Source organism: Myotis myotis, unplaced genomic scaffold (assembly GCF_014108235.1).
Source record: "Myotis myotis isolate mMyoMyo1 unplaced genomic scaffold, mMyoMyo1.p scaffold_m19_p_12, whole genome shotgun sequence".
NCBI lineage: Eukaryota > Metazoa > Chordata > Mammalia > Chiroptera > Vespertilionidae > Myotis > Myotis myotis.
This window is the reverse complement of record NW_023416316.1, coordinates 33,227,386-33,234,815: the sequence shown is the minus strand read 5'-3', so window position 1 is coordinate 33,234,815 and position 7,430 is coordinate 33,227,386.

Sequence of the window (7,430 nt, the reverse complement as noted above, 5' to 3'; positions counted from 1 at the left end):
CGGGGCCACGTCCGGGCCGGCTCCTGAGGCTGTGGCTTTTGGCTTCATAAAGCAGCGGCCAGCAGGTGCTGAGACCACGCCTCCGGGTCGGGGTCCTATTTTCGTCGTTTCTGGAAGGTGAGAGCTGAGATTGAACTCAGAGAGAGGTTGTCAAGAAGGCATGGGACTCCCGCAAGACTTCTCCCTGCTCTGCCAGCCCTCAGGTTTCCTTTTCATCCCCAACTGCCAGGCCTCGCGGGCTCTCCTTCCCTGCACCCTGGGGAGGCGGAGGCCCCAGAAGACGCTCAAAGGCCTGGGGGCTCTGCCAGCCGGACGAGGCCCTCCTTCAAGGTAAAGACTCCTCCAAGCGCCACGGAGGCGGTCAGAGTCATCAGTACAGTGACAGTACTGACGGTGAGGGCTTCCCTTGGCGGCCTGGCCTTGCGGGGTCACCTCAGCCTCAGGTCTCATCTATTGTGCGGAGAGGCTGCTGCGCAGGGACGGGGCTGCTCTGAGGCCTGGAATGAACTAGTGCAGGGCCGACGTTAAGGGATGGGCTGGGCGCCCTGATGCCGTTAGCTCGGCGGCCTTGCCAGCCCCCAGAGAGCCCCGAGCCGAGCCGTGGGAGTGCCTGCCCCGTCAGGACTGTGTCCTCCAGTTTCCAGTCCACGCTCAAGTGAAGAAGGCGTCATCTCTGATTCCCTGCAGGACCAGTGGCCTCTCTGGTGGTTGTTTTCGGAGGATCCAACAAGGGCTTTACCTCCCCTGGGACCCACCGGTGACTCCGGTAAGAATGGGACCTGGGAACCCCAGGAAGATGTACATCAAAGTATTCGTGTCACTGGGCAGAAAGGTAAACGCACATCGGTTTGTCCAGCCCTGGAAGATCCCGGGCAGCAGGACATGAGCCTCTCCAGCCAACATGACCGCAGGCAATCTCAGGTAACAGCTTTCTCTGCAGTTATAGCTACGTTTGTGCATTTACTGAGGGCCTACTGTGTGCACAGGTTCTTTGTTAATTAGGAACTCTCACCATGTTTATCTTAGGAAGAGCTACAAGAATATTTCTTTTGTGTGACTTCCCGAGTAGAAAATATTACGTAGCAAATTTGAAAGATATGGAAATGTAGAAAAACCTCATAAATTTTTACCTTTAAAACATGCTAACTTTTTAATGCATCTCTTTCCAGATTTTACATGTCTTTTTTTTTCCTTCGTTGTTCAAATAATATGTTGTTTAAGGGAAAAACACTATCATAAACATTTCATGTTACTATAAAGTTTCATTAATAACTTAAAATGATAACAGCCTATTAAGTGGTCGAATATTAAATTCTACGTTTGTTGACATCTGGGTAGTTTCTAACTAATGTGGTTAGGTACCCACCCATGAGGTTACCTATTTCAGCACTAGATTCTCCTGAGCTTCAAGCTTGTGAAACCAACTGCTTGTCAATCAAACATCCTCAGTGTAAACAGAAGCCATCATTTTATTTTACCCCCAAACTTCTCTTTCTCTTATATTCCCAGTATCAATCAGTAGCACCTGGACAGCCAAGCAAGAAACATAAAATTCACTTTACATTCCTCCCTCTTAATTTTTCCCATTGCTAGTCATCTATTACATGGATGAGCTGGAAAATATGGGAGAGAAATCCTAGCGTTGTCACAGTCCACTACATTCCCCTCAAATATGTAAGATTCTTCAGGTCATAAGCTATATTTTTAATTATCAATTTTAATTATGTTACTAATACATGGTCACATTCTATGAGTCAAAATGAAAACATTCTCAGTAAATTTGAACTTCCATTCCAAAACAAAAACGTAATTTCACATAAAATCTTCAATTTATTCATTTACTTATTTTCTTTCTTTTTATATCAGTATAGATTCTTGGTTTCCTAGCTGATTCACTTCAATATGTTACTAACAATATTTCACAGATTTAATTAGTTACTTCAGTCTGACTTTTGCATTCTTTTGATTTATCTGTGTAAGTTCTTACTTTATGACACACAAAGATTTTTTCAGGCTGATTGTATTCCTTTCCCTACATCAGCCCCGGAAAAATTTCAACTATTTCTCCAACTAGCCCTAATTCCTTTAATGGAGAATGGTATTTAGAATCGAAGGTCAGGGTGTTGGATGTGCTCAATTTTTAAAAAATATATACATATTTTCTATTTCAGAGAGGAAGGGAGAAGGGGAGAAAGAGAAACATCAATAATGAGAGAGAATCATTGATCAGTTGCCTTCTGCATGCCCCACACTGGGGATCGAGCCTGCAACCTGGACATGTGTCCTTGATGGGACTTGAACCCAGAACCCTTCAGTCTGCAGGCCAATGCTCTATCCACTGAGCCAAACCAGCTAGGGCATTTTTAAAAATATATTTTTATTGATTTTAGAGAAGAAGGGAGAAGGTGAGAGAGATAGAAACATTAATGATGAGAGAGAATTATTGATAGGCTGCCTCCTGCATGATCGGGTTCCGAGCCTGCAACCTGGGCATATGTCCTGACTGGGAATGGAACTATGACCTCCTGGTTCATGGGTGGACACTCAACCACTGAGCCACCAGGGCTGGGCAGATGTGTTGATTATTATTAGGATGTTGCTGCTTCTAGGCCATCTCAGTGAACACAGGGTATATGCATATAGACATTCACACATTTAAATATTGAATTATTTTTATATATATGCTGAAAATCATGGATTTAAATTAGTGCCTCCATTTGCAATCCAACACCACTGGGTTCATTCTAATTTTCTCTCTTTCCATGTATGTAACATCTTTCTCTAACAATGAGGAATGTGGTTTCATTATCCCCAATATATTTACTTGCTCAATCATTTCTCCTGTATGTGAGCAATCTCTCATCACTGCTGCCCCTCAATATATGGGTGTCCTCTTCTACCACTTGTGCTGAGAAATCCCTGTGTTTGGAAGTTGTGTTAGGACAACTCTGTACTAGGCAACCCTTCTATGCCAAGCCCTCTTCACTCTGAGACTCACATCTGGGACATTGACAATATCTCTCTTACTGCTCCACCCCTTCCCACATCCTCTTTTGGTGTGAATGTCTATTTTGTTTGGCTCACCTAATGGGCATAAGGCTCAATTATTCAGAAAGGGAAGAGGAAGAGGAATTCATAATCTTTTACCTCCTTAATTTTCTTGAAGCTTAATTGGCATGTAAAAAACTTCAAGTATTTAAAGTGACCTACTAGGTGTATTTGATAAGGAAAGTATTACAGTCAAGAGAACACATTCAAATTGCTACATTCTAATGTACTTAAGCTTTCTATTCCTTTCTGTGCCTCAGGCTGGTTAATTCTTTTAACACATCCTCAAGTTTTCTGATTATTTCTTTAGTCAACCTAATCTGCTGTTATACTCCTCTTGTGAGTTTTTCATTTATTATTGGACATTACAGCTTCAAAATTTCTGTTTGTTTGTTTTAAAATAATTTTTATCTCTGTATCGATATTCTCTATTTGCTGAGATACAAGCTTTGTGATTTTCTTAACTATCCATGGTTTCCTTTACCTCTTTGAGCATATTTAAGACAGTTGATTTAAAGTCTTTGACTAGTAAGTCCAATATCTTTACTTATTTATATTTTCCTTGAGAATAGAGCTTAATATCTTATTTTTCTTCATGTTTTATAGTTTTATGTTGAAAACTGGTGGGAATTTGAGATGGAAAGCTGTCTAGTGTTCCTAAGCGCAAGAAAGCTGTGATGTGCCTCATGGAGAAAATGTGTCAGATAAGCTTCATTTAGGCATGTGTTGTGTTGTTCATTTGTGAGTTCAGTGTTAATGAATGAACAATCAATATTAAATAAGGTGTCTTTAAATAAAAACTCACATAAAAAAGGTATGTATTGATTGGTTGACAAAAATGTTCTGACCAGAAGCTCTGAGAAAGTTAATCCTTTATTTCCCTTAGGGGTAATGATTCAATGTTTGTTAAATCAGTGTCTGCAGTGACATTATGGAACACAATTACTATGAATAATGAGAATTGAATATATTTTCTTACATTCTGTGGATCGCCTTTTCACTTCTCTGGTGATATGTTTTAAAGCATAAATATTTTTAATTTTGATGAAGACCAATTAATCTATTTTTTTCTTTTGTTGCTCTTGCTTTTGGTGTCATATATAAGAATCCTTTGCCAAATCCAAGGTCATGAAGATTTACCCCATGTTTTCTTTTAGGATTTTTAAAATTTTACCTCTTACATTTAGGTCTTTGATCCATTTTGAGTTAATTTTGGGTATGGTGTGGAATAAGGATCCATACCATACCCAAAATTGTTTAAAGGCTCATTTTACAATGATCACGTTAAATCATTTCTCAACAAAAGTGTTTGTGCACCTAATGACATTTCTTATTAGGGTGTTAATGGCAACGAAGACCTAGATCAGTGATGGCGAACCTATGACACACATGTCAGAGATGACACGCATGTCAGAGGTGACATGCAAACTCATTTTTTTGGTTGATTTTTCTTTGTTAAATGGCATTTAAATATATAAAATAAATATCAAAAATATAAGTCTTTGTTTTACTATGGTTGCAAATATAAAAAAATTTCTATATGTGACACGGCACCAGAGTTAAGTTAGGGTTTCTCAAAATGCTGTCACACCGAGCTCAAAAGATTCGCCATCACTGACCTAGATCATTAGGTTTCACCTGACAGTTTTTGTTTTTGTGCCCTGGGACAAAGTGGAGATTCTATGATGCAGGTTTTTTGCATCCATTCATTCATTATTCATTCTCTCATCAAAAATAGTTATTGTTAGAAACCTTGTGCCAGACATTATTAAGGACTTTTAAGACAGATTGATAGAGAGAGAGAGGGAGACAACCTTTTAGTTAGTTATTTACCTCTAGATTCCTGTATCCGCAATGGACTGTACATATTATAAGGCAGAGACCATGTTTGTTTTGTTCCCCCTGATATGTCCTGCTCCTGATAATGTCACTTTTGAATAATTAATTGATTGAATGACTTGAGAGTCCATGGAGAATTACTCAATGTATTAAAGAATTGAAAAAAGGAAAACAATTATTTTGTAACTGATTAGGAAGAAGGGCAAATTTGGCCTAACATGGGCCTATCATTTGTTAAACTCAATTGCTATCTTTGGTAGAAAACTTAAAAAGAACATTAGAGCTTGAAGTGTCTTAGTAATCAACTACTTTACAGGGAGGGTGGAAAAATGAAGGTAATTAGCCCATGTCCCACAGTTGCCATGCAACAGATCCAGGACTTTAACCCAGATTGTCAGAGTGTCACATCTTTGGTCATATTAATATTCTGTGACAATATGTGAGGATCACTTTAAGAGATTAAATCTGTGTTTTACACTTTAGCCTTTATACACCAAGGTGAAATTATATCACCCTTGATAAAGATCTTAACCATGGAGAGAAATCAAATCCTTAAGTAAATCAGGATAATCAAATGTGGCAGGTGCTAGTTAGCATCCCATTTCAGGAAAGAATAACTTGAGTTGGCTGTGTCCTAGAGCTTACACTTGTCTCTTGCATGAAAATGTTGCATGAAAATGTGTTGGGGCTTTGACATGTGTGGCAATCAGTTCTCAAAAGAGTGAGTCACACTTCCTCCTACTCTGCAACTGTCAGTGCTGGCTTCTGGAAACATTGCAGTCATGTGGCTTGGCTTGCTGGGGGAGAATAGACCCTGAGCCAGGAGAAGGCAGCACTAGAGGAAAGTCAGGAAGAATATGAGACAAATTAGGGTAAAAATGGAACCTCAGGGAAGGATGCTGACTATTAAATATAGTGTTCCAGAAGGAATGAGTCTAATCCAGAGCATTTTCTAAGACCTATATGCTTTAATTCCTGCAGAGAAATGGTAGATTTTGAAAATGCAGGTACGATTTTACAGGTATGATTTTGAAGATGCTGAGTATTTAAAGAGTTTTAGAGTGTGTCGCATTATCCAGAGAAATTGTTTGCAGGCCATTAAGGGAGAACAGGAATAGGCAGGTAAATTGGTTCTAAACAGAAAACTAGGAAGCAAGATAGATCCCTTTTTGGTAATAGTCCTTTGGGTTGGCTTTCAGTGGGTGGTATCTGGGGAGTACCTGGCCATCCCTCTGTTAGCTGGAAGCAATGAACTCATTCCACTCCTGCTGCTTATGGGGCATGCATATGATAGGCTACTGTCATTAGGTTCCTCGCTGGTTCTAGAGAAGGGTTATGCCATAGTGTTTATGCTAAATAGCTGAGATAGTGCTAGGGCATTATGGGAACTTATGTGTAGCTCAAATAATAATCCTGAAGCATTTTGGAGCGAGACTTTTCATGGCTACTGATTTATATAGGTCACCTGAGTTGGGGTCTTGGGGAAAGGTATGAATTTTTGAAAGTATAAAAGAAAGTTATGCACAACAAGAGCAATTTGTATATGCACAGAAGCAGGTGTTAATGGCAGCTTAATTGTCACGGAGTAAGGCAGGTGGGGGTAATGGAAAAGGAGTAAACAACAAAAAGGCAATTTCTACTCATATTTAGAGTAAGCGGAGTTCTGATTTAGGCAGAAACATACATTTTAGAGTAGGCCAGCACATATATATGACTTTTCATGTGAGAAGGGAGCTAGAATTATAAGATTGGACACATAACACATTAAATTCATCACACTTGTGTACTAGTAGACTTTCCGGGTTTACAATTTTTATATGCTTTCTTTAGTTTTTCTTGTGCAAAACATATAATTAGGTATTACTTTATTCTTATATCACAGATGCTGACATTGAGTCTCAGGATCATATAATCATCTAAGCTCATATAAATACTAAATTAGGAACTAATCTCAGGTTTTATGATTATGAAGGATTAGTTTTTCCTCCAAGATTTTACTGTTTCACTCCAGTGGAGTCTGTGCATTGCCCTGGGTGTTCTTGGCTAGGGTCATGTTATCTTGGTCATGACTGTACCCAGAATGCTTAGTCTGATGTCTGGCACATGCTAGATAGGCACACGGTACGTGTGTAATAGGAAAATATAAACAAACAAATAGGTGAGTAATATAGGTGATATTTAGTGATGATGTGAATTAGACATTTGCTCCAGTAAATGCCACGCCTAGAGATAGTGCCCTTTCATCCACCACCCCTGTCGACTCCCTGACCCTCTGCTTTTCAGTTATAGTGAGAAAGAAAACACAGGAGGGGATGGGTAGCTAATCCAATGTTCATCTAATATCTGACTAAAATTTTGGGTTAAACATTAGCCTACATTAAACCACATTAAGGATCAACATTATTCTTCCTACATTAGACACCACTGACATAGAACATCTACCAGCACATGTAATATTATTGTTTTTCTTCTTCTTCCCCAGCCCAGTGAAATAGAGTAATAGCTTTATTTTACTGATACCAATCCCATACTTACTTTTCACC